At 46.3% G+C, this 16,491-nt stretch overlaps 1 protein-coding gene across 1 annotated transcript in view; it reads right to left on the reverse strand.

The window, feature by feature from the left end:
• LOC121556817 (neuronal tyrosine-phosphorylated phosphoinositide-3-kinase adapter 2-like) overlaps positions 1-16,491 on the reverse strand; it is a 74,643-nt gene that overhangs the window by 3,453 nt on the left and 54,699 nt on the right. The window lies entirely within an intron of this gene.

Raw genomic sequence — 16,491 nt, forward strand, 5'->3', positions numbered from 1 at the left:
CAGGGTCTTGGCAATCTTCTTATAGCCCAGGCCATCTTTATGTAGAGCCACAATTCTTTTTTTCAGCAGATCCTCAGAGTTCTTTGCCATGAGGTGCCATGTTGACCTTCCAGTGACCAGTATGAGGGAGTGTGAGAGCGATGACACCAAATTTAACACACCTGCTCCCCATTCACACCTGAGACCTTGTAACACTAATGAGTCACATGACACCGGGGAGGGAAAATGGCTAATTGGGCCCAATTTGGACATTTTCACTTAGGGGTGTACTCACTTTTGTTGCCAGCGGTTTAGACATTAATGGCTGTGTGTTGAGTTATTTTGAGGGGACAGCAAATTTATACTGTTATACAAGTTGTACATTCACTACTCTACAATGTAGCAAAGTGTCATTTCTTCAGTGTTGTCACATGAAAAGATATACTCAAATATTTACAAAAATGTGAGGGGTGTACTCACTTTTGTGAGATACTGTATGTTAACTTTAGCTTACCAAAAGTTTTCCATTAAATGACAATGCTGACGTTCAACAAAAAATCCTAGAAATTCATTTGTTAGTAACGTTAGGAGTAGCAGGTCTTGTAGATATTTTCAAATACATGCAACTTAAAAGTTTCATACCAAGACATTTCATTTTAAAATATTTTGGACATTAAAGCAATCTTGAGGGAATCCTATTTGGGTCAGAAAAGGATATTCATATGATAGGTAAGATATGCAAAACCTTGCAGAGAGCCTGTCCAAATGATAATCTCTTATAAAAAATATTAACTATTGGAACCAAGACTTAAAAATAACAGATATTGGCACAAGATTCAGGGAATGTTGGAACATAACTAACGAAATTACAGTTGAGGGTGCAGTGTGTTGAACAATACTTTTCTTGAAAAAACATACACTTAAAACCTGGAAATCAACCAGAAATCAATCATTAACACAATGGAAAGGTCAAATGCTTTATTAGGAGTAGTGTAATGAATACTCGGACAGAGTGGTAAGATCCAATCGCAGAATAGCGATGCTTTATTAGAGTACAGACAAGGGAATAGCTTAATCGTGGTCGGGCGGGCTGTGGTCAAAACCGGGCCAGGCAGAGACAGGCAGAGGTACCAAGGGAGCGGGCTTAGTCGTAGTCGAGGGCACAGGCACAGGATCAGAGGACGGTAATCACTGGGATAGACAAGCAGAGGATTAAGCAATTCGGGGAGTCAAACAACGAGGCACAGGTCGGGTACACGGGTAATCAAAACAACGAACTCTCTCTCTCTCTGAACAAAACGCTTAGCAAGTCACAAAGGAACAATACCTCGCACCGACTGAACTTCTGAGCACACCTTATATCCTACACTAATTACTGACAGGTGTGCTCAGAACTCAGGTGAACCAGATCGAGTCTGATGACTCCCCCTCTCTGTAGGTCGCGGAAGTGTCAGACTCTGTCTAGACCCAGCCAACCCCCGATCCCTTACAGTATCCCCCTCCCCAGGGCCGGCTCCTGACGGCCTTCTACCTCTACCGGGTGGTCTTCCTCGGGGTCGGGGTCCTGGATGATCTGGGTGCTCAGCGTGGAAAGTGGCCTTGAGAGCGGGATCCAGTATGTCCTTAGCCGGGACCCAGGACCGTTCCTCAGGTCCATATCCCTCCCAGTCCACGAGATATTCGATGCCCCCTCGTCTCCGTCTTGACTCCAGTATCTCGTGGACTGTATAGGTGGTGTCCTGTTCATCCTCCAAAGGTGGTGTAGTAGGTTGTTGAGCGATTGGGGGGTACATCGGGCTATAGTGGACAGGTTTCAACAGGGAGACGTGGAACGTAGGGTTTATCCTGTAGTGTCGAGGGAGTAACAGACGGTAGGTGACAGGGTTAATACGTCTCTGTACCTTGAAAGGACCAATGTACCTCCGTCGGAACCGCAGGTCCCGGGTAGACAGCCACACTCATTGCCCGGGTTGATAAGTGGGAGTAGGTCTCCGGCGTCGGTCGGCGTAGGTCTTTTGCTGTTGTGAGGCCTGACTGAGATGTTGATGGGCCGTCTCCCAGACCTGCGCACTCCGACGGAACCACTCGTCCACCGCCGGTACCATCCCTGATGCGGTATCCCACGGGAACAGGGGTGGTTGATACCCTAGAACACACTGCGTAGGGAGGTGTGAATGAGTGAGTTCTGAGCATACTCTACCCAAGGAAGGAATCGGCTCCACTCTTGCGGCTGCCGCGAACATTGTTGCCGTAGATATTTCCCAATTTCCTGGTTGAGCCGTTCTGTCTGCCCATTGGCCTGGGGATGATATCCGGAGGTTAGGCTAACCGAGATGCCCAAGCGTTCGCAGAAGGCCTTCCATACCCGGGATACAAACTGGGGTCCCCGGTCAGAAACAATATCCTCCGGGACACCAAACTGCCGGAACACCTGGGTAAACATAGTCTCAGCCATCTGAGTGGCGTTAGGCAAACGGGTCATGGGTACTAACCGGCACATCTTGGAGAAACGATCGATGACCACGAAAATTACAGTATGGCCCTCTGATTCTGGTAGGTCGGTAACAAAGTCCATTGCAATGTGTGACCAGGGTCGTTGAGGAGTTGGCAATGGCATCAGCTTACCCTCCGGTAGTGCACGAGGTACCTTGGACTGAGCACATACTGGACAGGATAAGACATAGTCTCTGACGTCATCTGTGAGGGAATCCCACCAGTATTTTCGGCTGATGAGTCGTGTAGTTCAAGTGATTCCGGGATGACCAGATCCCAGCGACGTGTGGCACCATTCCATCAGTTGCGGTCGAAACGGAGCTGGTACAAACACCTTTGACACCGGGGTTTCTGGAGGGGCTGGTTCCGCTTGTAGGCTCTCCTGAATCGTGTCATCGATAGCTCACCTCACAGGACCAGCACGGCAACTCATGGGAAGGATAGGTTCTGGTTCCACGGGTCTTTCCGCGCGCTCGAACTGTCGGGAAAGCGCGTCCGCCTTACCGTTCTTGGACCCGGAGATATAAGAGACAGTGAATCGGAAACGGTTGAAGAATAAAGACCACCTTGCCTGTCGGGAGTTCAGACGTTTAGCACTGTGAAGATACTCCAGGTTGCGGTGGTCCGTGAGCACTTGGAACGGATGCTCTGCTCCCTCCAACCAATGTCTCCACTCCTCCAGTGCTAACTTCACCGCCAGTAATTCACGATTACCCACGTCGTAGTTCTGCTCGGCCGAATTCAGTTTCCTTGAAAAGAAAGCACAGGGTCGTGATTTAGGCGGCTCACCTTGGCGTTGGGATAACACGGCTCCCACTCCAATCTCCGAGGCGTCCACTTCCACGATAAACGGCAAGGTAGGGTCCGGCTGACACAAAATAGGAGCGGTGGTAAAGCGTTGTTTCAACGTCTCAAACGCACGCACTGCCCCCACCGTCCAGTTCAGACCGCGACCCTTGTAGCTGGTCATCGCCGACAGGGGCGCTGCGGTTGTGCTGAAATTACGCACAAACCGTCTATAGTAATTGGCAAACCCTAAGAATCTCTGGAGCTCTTTCACCGTCTGGGGTTGAGGCCAGTCTTGTACCGCTTGCACCTTGGATTCATCCAGTTTAACCCCGTCGGGAGTGAGTATGGCCCCAAGGAAGGAAATCGTAGTGACATGGAATTCACTCTTTTCCGCCTTCACGAACAGAGAATGTTTTAAGAGCCGATCCAGAACCTTTCGTACATGGGACACATGTTCACTCAGAGAGGTAGAATATATTAGGATGTCATCAATGTACACTATAACAAAGCGATCAATCATGTCCCTGAAAATGTCATTCATGAACGCCTGGAATACTGAGGGCGCGTTGGTAAGTCCATAGGGCATGACACAATATTCGTAGTGTCCTCTGTGTGATGAAGGCGGTCTTCCATTCATCCCCTTCTCTAATACGCACCAGATTGTACGCACTCCAGTTTACTGTAAATGGAGGCCTGTCCCACCTGCTCGAGGGCTGCTGGAATCAAAGGAAGAGGGTAACGATTTTTGATGGTAATATCGTTCAACCCTCGATAGTCTATACAAGGACGCAGTCCGCCATTCTTTTTCTTCACGAAGAAAAAACTGGATGCGGCGGGAGACGTAGATGGGCGAATGGCCCCTTGCTGTAGCGCCTCATCAATATACTTGCTCATCGATTCTCGTTCCGGCTGTGACAACGGATAGATTCTTCCACGAGGAGGTGTAGCCCCGGATAGCAGATCAATCGCGCAGTCCCAGGCCCGATGAGGTGGTAACACGGTAGCCCTCTCCTTGGAGAACACCTGCGCGTAATCCTGGTATTCTGTAGGAACAACAGTAGACACCGCACCCTGCGCATCCTCCACAGTAGACATTTTGCACGGTACATTGAGGCACTCTGCCCTACATATCTCACTCCAAGCCGTGATATCGCCAGATTTCCAGGAGATGACCGGATCATGGGTGACGAGCCAGGGGTGGCCGAGAACTAGCGGCTCCCGTGGAGCGGAGATGACGAAAGAAATGATGTTCTCATGGTGTATGGAGCCCACTTGTAACTTGATTACCTCTGTACGGTGCGTAATGAACCCAGTGCCCATGGGCTCACCGTCTAGCGCGTTGACTCGCATGGGAGGTTGAATTGGGATAAGTTGAACTCCCAACTCCTCAGCAAGACCCATATCCAAAAAACTGGCAGCCGCTCCGGAATCAATAAGTCCTTCCAACCTGCGCACTTTCTCTCCAACAGATAAGGTAACTGGCACATACATTTGTTTAGATGTAATGTTCAAAACTTGAGTCTCACTCACCGGTTTGGCAGTTCCGAGGCGATATCCTGGGGTACGGTTTGGTCGTACCGGACATTGACGAACGAAATGACCCGACTGACCACAATACAGGCATAGTCCGTCTTGCCGACGTTGTTGTCTCACCGAACCTTGTAGGGGTGACCGTCCCAGTTGCATAGGTTCCTCCTCAGATTCTCTCCTCCGCTCTGTCGATTGCTTAGGACCAGTGTTCGAGGGCTCCCGGACTGTGGATACCTTGTGTTGCACTATCAGATTATCAATAGAGATGGCTATTGATTGACTAATGCTATTTTGATAAACTCATGTAGCGCAGTGATATCTCCTCGACAAGCCAACTCAGTCTGTACGTCTTTGCGCAGCCCTCTTCGGAAAACGGTGAGCAAAGCAGTCTCGCTCCATCCGCTACCGGCTGCTATAGTACGGAACTCTAAAGCGTAGTCGGCTACTGTGCGACGGCCCTGCTGAAGTTCGCATAGTTGGTCTCCCACACTACGCCCAGATACTGGGTGGTCGAACACCTCTTGGAACAGTCTTTTGAACGGAACTTCCGCATTCAACTCGGGGACCTCAGCTGCCCAAAGCGCAGTAGCCCAATCCAGTGCTCTTCCCGTTAGCAGAGAAATCATGAAATCCACCCTGCTACTGTCATCGGGAAACATTACGTACGATTATACGACATATACAGGGACGTCTGGAGTAGAAACCCCTGACATTTGCCAGGTTCCCCTCGTACCTTGTCGGTAGAGAAATCGGAGGTACATGACGAGGACTGACCGTGCTCGGGGTGGTGCCTTCAGCCGCACCAGCGTTGAGTAGTTGCAGGAGTTCATCCATCCGTTTCTCCTGTATCTCCCATCGCCTCTGTAATTCCGCTGGATCCATGGTAATGGCGAGGTATTCTGTAATGAATACTCGGACAGAGTGGTAAGATCCAATCGCAGAATAGCGATGCTTTATTAGAGTACAGACAAGGGAATAGCTTAATCGTGGTCGGGCGGGCTGTGGTCAAAACCGGGCCAGGCAGAGACAGGCAGAGGTACCAAGGGAGCGGGCTTAGTCGTAGTCGAGGGCACAGGCACAGGATCAGAGGACGGTAATCACTGGGATAGACAAGCAGAGGATTAAGCAATTCGGGGAGTCAAACAACGAGGCACAGGTCGGGTACACGGGTAATCAAAACAACGAACTCTCTCTCTCTCTGAACAAAACGCTTAGCAAGTCACAAAGGAACAATACCTCGCACCGACTGAACTTCTGAGCACACCTTATATCCTACACTAATTACTGACAGGTGTGCTCAGAACTCAGGTGAACCAGATCGAGTCTGATGACTCCCCCTCTCTGTAGGTCGGGAAGTGTCAGACTCTGTCTAGACCCAGCCAACCCCCGATCCCTTACAAGTAGCAGGTCTTGTTTGAGAAACTTAATTCCAGTTAGCAGCATGCTAGCTTGCGTTTTTTCACTGCATAGTTACGTTAGTGAGGACAATAACGGAAGCTAGCTAGCCTAGTTGTTTGTCTAGTTGCTAACGTTAGATGGCTTGCTAACTTTTGCTAACTAGCTAAAAACATTGACTAATGCTATACAGAATGTACAAACATTATGAACACCTGCTCTTTCCATGACATAGACTGACCAGGTGAATCCAGGTGAAAGCTATGATCCCTTATTGAGGTCACTTGTTAAATCCACCTCAATCAGTCTAGATGAAGGGGAGGAGACAGGTTAAATAAGGATTTTTAAGCCTTGAGATAATTGAGACATGGCCTGTGTATGTGTGCCATTCAGAGGGTGAAAATCAAGATTATGAACTTCCGTTTTGAGCGCGTCACTTGTCTCGTGCTGCTGTGTTGTTTGTTGCTGCTTGGCCCCTGCCAAACTTGATTTAAAAAAAATACTGTTTAATCAATCTTCATGTAACACATTTTACCAACGTCTTAGTTATTTTTATATATTTATTTTCCTCGCTTGACTTTTTTCATTCAACTTTCCCCCGGACGCATCTCTGGACATGGTTCTACAGGACCACCACCAGCTGAAGCTAAGTAGTAACATTAACACTATGCCATCTAATTGCAGTCGCTGTACTCATAATATACAGGAAAACGATTGCCTTATTTTGAGGATAGCCGTGCTGCAAGCCCAGCTTTAGATGCAATCGTTAGGCAAGGGCAATGTAAGTGTAGGAAAGGATGAAACAGCATCTGTGCCACCAGTAAGTACAAATGGTAGTATAAATCCCCTTCGCACAGTCCCCGCAGCCAGAATATTTTCTCAAGGCTTCTGGAAAGAAATGCTGTCAGCATGCTCAACCTGTGTCGCTCATTCAGCCGAAAGAAACGTTCAACCGGTTCTCCCCATTAAGCAACGAGTCGGAGTCAGAGGCCAAGCCTTATAAGGTCTCTACTCCTGCCGTTACGGGGTCTGAGCCACCGAAGCCTCCCACCATTAGCTCTGACAAATTGAAAACCCTAGTCATTGGCGACTCCATTACCCGCAATATTAGACTTAAAAAGAATCACTGTTTACCAGGGGGCAGGGCTACTGACGTAAAGGCAAATCTTTAGATGGTGCTGGCTAAGGCAAAAACTGGCGAGTGTAGACAGTATAGGGATATTGTTATCCACGTCAGCACCAATGATGTTAGGATGAAACAGTCAGAGGTCACCAAGAGCAACATAGCTTCAGCGTGTAAATTAGCTAGAAAGATGTGTTGGCATCGAGTAATTGTCTCTGGCACCCTCCCAGTTAGGGTGAGTGATGAGCTCTACAGCAGAGTCTCACAACTAAATCGCTGGTTGAAAACTGGTTTCTGCCCCTCCCAAAAGATAGAATTAGTAGATAATTGGCCCTCTTTCTGGGATTCACCCACAAACAGGACCAAGCCTGGCCTGCTGAGGAGTGACGGGCTCCATTCTAGCTGGAGGGGTGCTCTCATCTTATTTACCAATATAAACAGGGCTCTAACTCCTCTAGCTCCACAATGAGACAGGGTGCAGGCCAGGAAGCAGGCTTTTAGCCAGCCTGCCAACATAGTGGAGTCTGCACTAGCACAGTCAGTGTAATCAGCTCATCCATCCCCATTAAGACCGTGTCTGTGCCTCGATCTAGGTTGAGCAAAACTAAACATGGCGGTGTTTGCCTTAGCAATCTCACTGGAATAAAGACCTCCTCCATTCCTGTCATTATTGAAAGAGATTGTGATATCTCACATCTCAAAATAGGGCTACTTAATGTTAGATCCCTCACTTCCAAGGCAGTTATGGTCAATGAACTAATCACTGATCATAATCTTGATGTGATTGGCCTGACTGAAACATGGCTTAAACCTGATGAATTTACTCGGACAAAACAGAGATGCTAGTTCTAGGTCCCAAGAAACATAGAGATCTTCTGTTGGATCTGACAATTAATCTTGATGGTTGTACAGTCGTCAAAAAAAAAACTGAAGGACCTCGGCGTTAATCGGACCCTGATCTCTCTTTTGACGAACATTTCAAGAATATTTCAAGGCCAGCTTTTTTCCATCTTCGTAACATTGCAAAAATCAGAAACTTTTTGTCCAAAAATTATTCAGAAAAGCTAATCCATGCTTTTGTCATTTCTAGATTAGACTACTGCAATGCTCTACTCTCCGGCTTCCCGGATAAAGCACTAAATAAACTTAATTTAGTGCTAAACACAGCTGCTAGAATCTTGACTAGAACCAAACAATTGGATCATATTACTCCAGTGCTAGCTTCTCTACACTGGCTTCCTGTTAATGCTAGGGCTGATTTCAAGGTTTTACTGATAACCTACAAAGCATTACATGGGCTTGCTCCTACCTATCTCTCCAATTTGGTCCTGCCGTACGTACCTACACGTAAGCTACGGTCACAAGACGGATGCCTCCTTATTGTCCCTAGAATTTCTAAGCAAACAGCTGGAGCAGGGCCTTTCTCCTGTAGAGCTCAATTTTTATGGAATGGTCTGCCTATCCGTGTGAGAGACGCTTACTCGGTCTCGACCTTTAAGTCTTTACTGAAGACTCATCTCTTCAGTAGGTCCTATGATTGAGTGTAGTCTGGCCTAGGGGTGCGAAGGTGAATGGAAAGGCACTGGAGCGACAAACCGCCCTTGCTATCTCTGCCTGGCCAGTTCCCGTCTCTCCATTGGGATTCTCTGCCTCTGACCCTATTACGGGGGCTGAGTCACTGGCTTACTGGTGCTTTCCATGCCGTCCCTAGGAGGGGTGCGTCACTTGAGTGGGTTGAGTCACTGACGTGATCTCCCTGTCCGGTTTGTCGCCCCCTCTGGCTTGTGCAGTGGAGGAGATCTTCATGGGCTATACTCAGCCTTGTCTCAGGGTAGTAGGTTGGTGGTCTGTTGATATCCCTCTGGTGGTGTGGGGGCTGTGCTTTGGCAAAGTAGTGGGGTTATATCCTGCCTTTCTAGGGAGTTTTTCTTAGCCACCGTGCTTCTACATCTACATTGGTTGCTGTTTAGGGTTTTAGGCTGGGTTTCTGTATAGCACTTTGTGACATCTGCTGATGTAAAAAGGGCTTTATAAATCAATTTGATTGAACATTTGATTGAATGGGCAAGACAAAAGATTTCAGTGCCTTTGAACGTGGTATGGTAGTAGGTGCCAGGCACTCCGGTTTGTGTCAAGAACTGCAACGCTGCTGGGTTTTTCAAGCTCAACAGTTTCCTGTGTGTATTAAGAATGGCCCACCACCCAAAGGAAATCCAATTTGACACAATTGTGGGAAGCACTGGAGTCAACATGGGCCAGCATTCCTGTGGAACGCATTTGACACCTTGTTGAGTCCATTCCCCTGACAAATTGAGGCTGTTCTGAGGGCAAAAGGGCGTGGGGGGTGAAACTCAATATTAGAAAGGTTTTCTTAATGTTTTGTACACTCAGGTACCAAGGAGCTGAAGTTCAGTCTGGCAGATGCTACCTTGGATTCTGTCAAACCATCTTCCCATCGCCACAACCATGTTCTGTGTATTTATAAAAATAAAATAAAAATGCACCTTTATTTAACTAGGCAAGTCAGTTAAGAATAAATTCTTATTTACGATGACGGTCTACCCCGGCCAAACCCGGACGATGCTGGGCCAATTGTGCGCCGCCCTATGGGACTCCCAATCACAGCCGGATTGTGATACAGCCTGGAATCAAACCAGGGTCTGTAGTGACGCCCCGAGCACTGAGATGCAGTGCCTTAGACCGCTGCGCCACTCGGGTGTGTATGTTTGGTGGGATGTTGATGGAATATTCTTCTAACCCTCAGAAACCTGTACACGAATGTTCTTGCAACATTCCTATGAAACGTGTGTAGAACATTAATATCTTATGTCTGAGAACATGGCAACCATGTTCTGTGTGTGTTTGGTGGGACATTGATGGAATATTCGGTAACACTTTACTTGACACCTAGCATCATAACACGTTATGACACGGTCATAACTATATCATAATAAGTTCATAGCACTGCCATGACATATGTTTAGACCTGTTATGACATATATTGCGTTATTCTTTAGTTCCAAGATGGCGTAGTAGTGCAGTTCTGTTTTTTGTCGTGTGTCTGTAAATAGCCTGTAAATACCCTGTTTTTATTTTTATTTTTCGTACATATTTCCCTATCAGACTTTTCATCCTTCTACAAAATATACTTTCCTGCAACCCGCCTCACTCAATGTGGAACGGATTCTATTATTGACTTACCTTTTATCTAAAACCTCCAGTTGAAACTAGCTAGCCAGCTAACTAGCTACTTGCTATTAGCCACAGTTAGCGGTATTTCACCCAGAACATTGGATTTTTTTTCTGCGGGATTAATTTAATCACTGGACATGAATCACCGGATCGCAACTATCTAGCCGCAACCGAATGGATGTTGTTGTCTGGCTAATCACCACTGCCCCGATGCAAGCACCAGTTAGCCTCGAGCTAGCCTAGATCCAGGCTCATATCTACCTCTAGGTCTAATGGACGGGAGTAGCCAGCTAACTAGCTACTTGCTATCAGCTACCGTTAGCGGTTTTTCACCATTGTCCGCGGCCTTCACCACTCACCAGCCAGCTCTAGTCTGGACTATTATTCGGCCAGTCTGCACAGCGCGTTATCGACCCAGAACATATCAATTTTTCTGCCGGAATCACTGAATCACTGGACCTTTAACTCCGGATTCATCGCTACCAGCTAGCTGCAACAAAATTGACGCTGTGGTCTGGCTAATCATCCTGAGCTAGGCCCATCTCCCGGCTATCTACCTCTCTGTCAACCGGACGGGACCACCTAGTGTTGACACGGAGCCCCGCCGATCCTACACGACTGGTCTGCCGACGAAATCGTCTGATGTGGTTACGACGTCGACCACGAAGATTCCATCTGCTAGCCCCGGCCCGCTAGCACACGCTAGCCGTGGCCTCTTACTCGCTAGTGCTTTAGCAGCCTCCTAAATATCCTATTGCTGTTCACCGGACCTTATGATAACTCAGCAATACAGCTGATGTCTGCTGGACTGTTCCTTTTTACGGTACTACATCCTGTTTATGTTTAGCCTCAGCCCAAACATGGTTAGCTTATTGTTGTTTCGGTTATTTCTAATTGTACTATTTCACTGTAGATCCCCCAGCCCAGCTAAACCTGCCTTAGATAGCTCCTTTGTCCCACCCCCCATACACGCGGAGACCGACTCAATTGGTGCCTCCAGTGATGCTATCTCTTTCATTGTTACCCAACGCTTAGGTTTACCTCCACTTTACTCATATCCTTGTCTGTACATAATGCCCTGAATCTTTTCTACAACACCCGGAAATCTGCCCCCTTTATTCTCTGTACCCAACGCACTAGAAGACCAGTTCTTAAAGCCTTTAGCCGTATCCTTATTCTAGTCCTCCTCTGTTCCTCTGGTGATGTAGAGGCTAACCCAGGCCCTGCAGCCCTCAGTATCACTCCTACTCCCCAGGCGCTATCATTTGCTGACTTCTGTAATCGCAAAAGTCTTGGTTTCTTGCACGTAAATATCAGAAGTCTACTTCCTAAGTTTGAGTTATTCACTGCGTTAGCACACTCCGCCAACCCTGATGTTCTAGCAGTGTCTGAATCCTGGCTCAGGAAGGCCACCAAAAATTCGTCTAGATAGAACTGCCAAAGGGGGTGGAGTTGCAATCTATTGTAGAGATAGCCTGCAGAGCTCTATCATACTATCCAGGTCTGTGCCCAAACAGTTTGAGCTTCTACTTCTAAAAATCCACCTTTCCAGAAATAAGTCTCTCACTGTTGCCGCTTGCTACAGACCCCCTCAGCCCCCAGCTGTGCCCTGGACACCATATGTGAATTGATTGCCCCCATTTATCCTCAGAGTTCGTACTGCTTGGTGACCTAAATTGGGATATGCTTAATACCCCGGCCATCCTACAATCCAAACTAGATGCCCTCAATCTCACGCAAATTATCAACGAACCTACCAGGTACAACCCTAAATCCGTAAACATGGGTACCCTCATAGATATCATCCTGACTAACATACCCTCTAAATACACCTCAGCTGTCTTCAACCAGGATCTCAGCGATCACTGCCTTATTGCCTGCGTCCGTAACGGGTCCGCGGTCAAACGACCACCCCTCATCACTGTCAAACGCTCCCTAAAACACTTTAGCGAGCAGGCCTTCCTAATTGACCTGGCCCAGGTATCCTGGATGGATATAGATCTCATTCCGTCAGTAGAGGATGCCTGGTTGTTCCTTAAAAGTAATTTCCTCTCAATCTTAAATAAACATGCCCCATTAAAAAAATACAGAACTAAGAACCGATATAGCCCCTGGTTCTCCTCAGACTTGACTGCCCTTGACCAGCACAAAAACATCCTGTGGCGTACTGCATTAGCATCAAATAGCCCCCGCGATATGCAACTTTTCAGGGAAGTTAGGAAAGCAAAGGCTAACTTTTTCAAACAGAAATTTGCATCCTGTAGCACTAACTCCAAAAAGTTTTGGGACACTGTAAAGTCCATGGAGAATAAGAGCACTTCCTCCCAGTTGCCCACTGCACTGAGGCTAGGAAACACTATCACCACCGATAAATCTACAATAATCGAGAATTTCAACAAGCATTTTGCTACGGCTGGCCATGCTTTCCATCTGGCTACCACTACCCCGGCCACCAACTCTGCACCCTCCGCTGCAACTTGCCCATGCCCCCCCGCTTCTCCTTCACACAAATTCAGACAGCTGATGTTCTGAAAGAGCTGCAAAATCTGGACCCCTACAAATCAGCTGGGCTAGACAATCTGGACCCATTCTTTCTAAAACTAGCCGCCGAAATTGTCGCAACCCCTATTACTAGTCTGTTCAACCTCTCTTTCATAACGTCTGAGATCCCCAGAGATTGGAAAGCTGCCGTGGTCATCCCCCTCTTCAAAGGGGGTGACACTCTAGATCCAAACTGCTACAGACCTATATCCATCCTGCCCTGCCTTTCGAAAGTATTTGAAAGCCAAGTTAACAAACAGATCACCGACCATTTCGAATACCACCGTACCTTCTCCGCTATGCAATCCGGTTTCCGAGCTGGTCATGGGTGCACTTCAGCCACGCTCAAGGTCCTAAACGATATTATAACCGCGATTGATAATAGACAGTACTGTGCAGCCGTCTTCATCGACCTGGCCAAGGCTTTCGACTCTGTCAACCACCGCATTCTCATTGGCAGACTAAATAGCCTTGGTTTCTCAAATGACTGCCTCGCCTGGTTCACCAACTACTTCTCAGATAGAGTTCAGTGTGTCAAATCGGAGGGCCTGTTGTCTGGACCTATGGCAGTCTCTATGGGGGTGCCACAGGGTTCAATTCTTGGGCCGACACTTTTCTCTGTGTATATCAATGATGTCGCTCTTGCTGCTGGTGACTCTCAGATCCACCTCTACGCAGACAACACCATTTTGTATACATCTGGCCCTTCATTGGACACTGTGTTAACAAACCTCCAAACGAGCTTCAATGCCATACAACACTCCTTCAGTAGCCTCCAACTGCTCTTAAACACTAGTAAAACTAAATGCATGCTTTTCAATCGAACGCTGCTGGCACCCGCCCACCCGACTAGAATCACCACTCTCGACGGGTCTGACCTAGAGTATGTGGACAACTACAAATACCTAGGTGTCTGGTTAGACTGTAAACTCTCCTTCCAGACTCACATAAAGAATCTCCAATCCAAAGTTAAATCTAGAATCGGCTTCCTATTTCGCAACAAAGCCTCCTTCACTCATGCTGCCAAACATGCACTCGTAAAAACTGACTATCCTACCGATCCTTGACTTCGGCGATGTCATTTACAAAATAGCCTCCAACACTCTACTCAGCAAATTGGATGTAGTCTATCACAGTGCCATCCGTTTGTCTCCAAAGCCCCATACACTACCCACCACTGTGACCTGTACGCTCTTGTTGGCTGGTCCTCACTACATGTTCGTCGTCAAACCCACTGGCTCCAGGCCATCTATAAATCACTGCTAGGCAAATCCCCGCCTTATCTTAGCTCATTGGTCACCATAGCAGCACCCACCCGTAGTCTGCGCTCCAGCAGGTATTTCTCACTGGTCATTCCCAAAGACAACACCTCCTTTGGCCGCCATTCCTTCCAGTTCTCTGCTGCCAATGACTGGAACGAATTGCAAAAATCTCTGAAGCTGGAGACTCTTATCTCCCTCACTAACTTTAAGCATCAGTTGTCAGAGCACCTTACCGATCACTGCAACTGTACACAGCCCATCTGAAATTAGCCCACCCAACTACCTCATCCCTATATTGTTATTTATTTTGCTCTTTTGCACCCCAGTATCTCTATTTGCACATAATCTCTTGCACATCTAGCATTCCAGTGTTAATACTATTGTAATTATTTTGCACTATAGCCTATTTATTGCCTTACCTCCATAACTTGCTACATTTGCACACACTGTATATATATTTTCTGTTGTATTTTTGACTTTGTTTTTTTACCCCATATGTTACTCTGTGTTGTTTTTATTGCACTGCTTTGCTTTATATTGGCCAGGTCGCAGTTGTAAATGAGAACTTGTTCTCAACTGGCTTACCTGGTTAAATAAAGGTGAAATAAATCAAATAAAACATTCTATGGCTAGTTATGACAAGAGTGTCAAAACCCACAAAACCTACCACAGTAGTTATTTTATGGATGATTATGAAACCTACATAAGAGTGTCAAAACCCACAAAACCTACCACACAAAGTAAAACATTACATTACACCATAGCCTACTTGTCAACAGTATGTTTATGTTATGAAATTGTCCATGTTAAATTGTCAATGTAATTGTGCACACATTGATGTCAGACATGCTCTGGACACATGAATGTTCTTGCAACATCCCATAAAACGTGTCTAGAAGATTAATATAGGATATTCTGAGAACACGGTAACCACGTCCTGGGTATGTTCTGTTTGACCATTGTCCCTGTTTCCTAGAGCTCCAAGGTAACTAGCATAAATGTGACTGACTGGCTCGATTCAGTCTTAAGAAGCAACATTTGAAATTGTGTTTTTTACATTGGATAAAAGTAGAGATTCATAGCTAGAAATTTTTATATCATACACTACAGTTGAGGAACAATGGGAAAGTAACCTCACTTTTGAGAAAATGGACCTTGAATGTTTTGGTACACCTACTGGAGAGCTCTTCTTTGTCTACACACATTCAGCATCATTCACACCCTCTTAAGCCTTAGCCCCTCCCATCTCTTTAAGGATTCACATGTGAGGCCATGTGCTAAACAGAGTGAGTAAGGTAATGTACTAAATAACCAAATATTTCAAGACAAAAGGCTGGTTTATACTATGTCTATCGACATGTCTGTAGACCGTTGTCGCAGTGACATCATGAACATTCTATTGTCGTCCGACGTCAAACTTGTTGTCGTTATGAAAAAGTACAAACACAACAATGACAGGCTGCATGACATCAGCAGCATGGTGGTCCAAAATAGCAACTTTCAAAACAATGTTTTGGTTTGATTCTAGCTTTTTAGCTAACTAGCTAACGTTAAGTTAGCTGGCTAGCCAATTCAAATAATGACCATATCACATAGCTGACAATGTCTTAACTTTAGCTAAGTTGTATTCATTATTACAGGAAAATAAACTCACAACAAGATCATTATTTGCAAGTTATTTGCGAGCTAATTACAGAAAATAGCTTATGGTTGTGAGTGTGACGAAATTAAAGCAGGGCATTGTACCAGAGAATTTTTGAACTTGGACACTGTCTCGTTGGCCAAACGTTATCTCGTAATTTGACTTTGGTGCAGGTCATGTTGTTCTTCACATTACCGTCTCTGGTAAACACATACTAAAGCAAATAAAATCAACGTTTATTTGCCACATGCACAGGATACAGGTGTAAACGGTACAGTGAAATGTTTACTTTCATCGTGGCGTCTTTTGTTTAGACATGTAGCTAGCTAGCTAAACAATGAACCATAATCCCAACTCATAATGTTACTATCCTGTATGAATCTGCAAGTAGATAAAGCTAACTAGCTAACATAGCTAGCTAACATTAGGCTATACTGTAACTAGCAACTCAAATAACTCTGATAAACGAATAATATTACTACACAATCATACATGTATTTTTTTTACTGTACATAACTGTCTTAATGGTGCTGGACCCCAGGCAT

This window comes from Coregonus clupeaformis, chromosome 19, assembly GCF_020615455.1.
Source record: "Coregonus clupeaformis isolate EN_2021a chromosome 19, ASM2061545v1, whole genome shotgun sequence".
NCBI classification, from domain to species: Eukaryota; Metazoa; Chordata; class Actinopteri; order Salmoniformes; family Salmonidae; genus Coregonus; species Coregonus clupeaformis.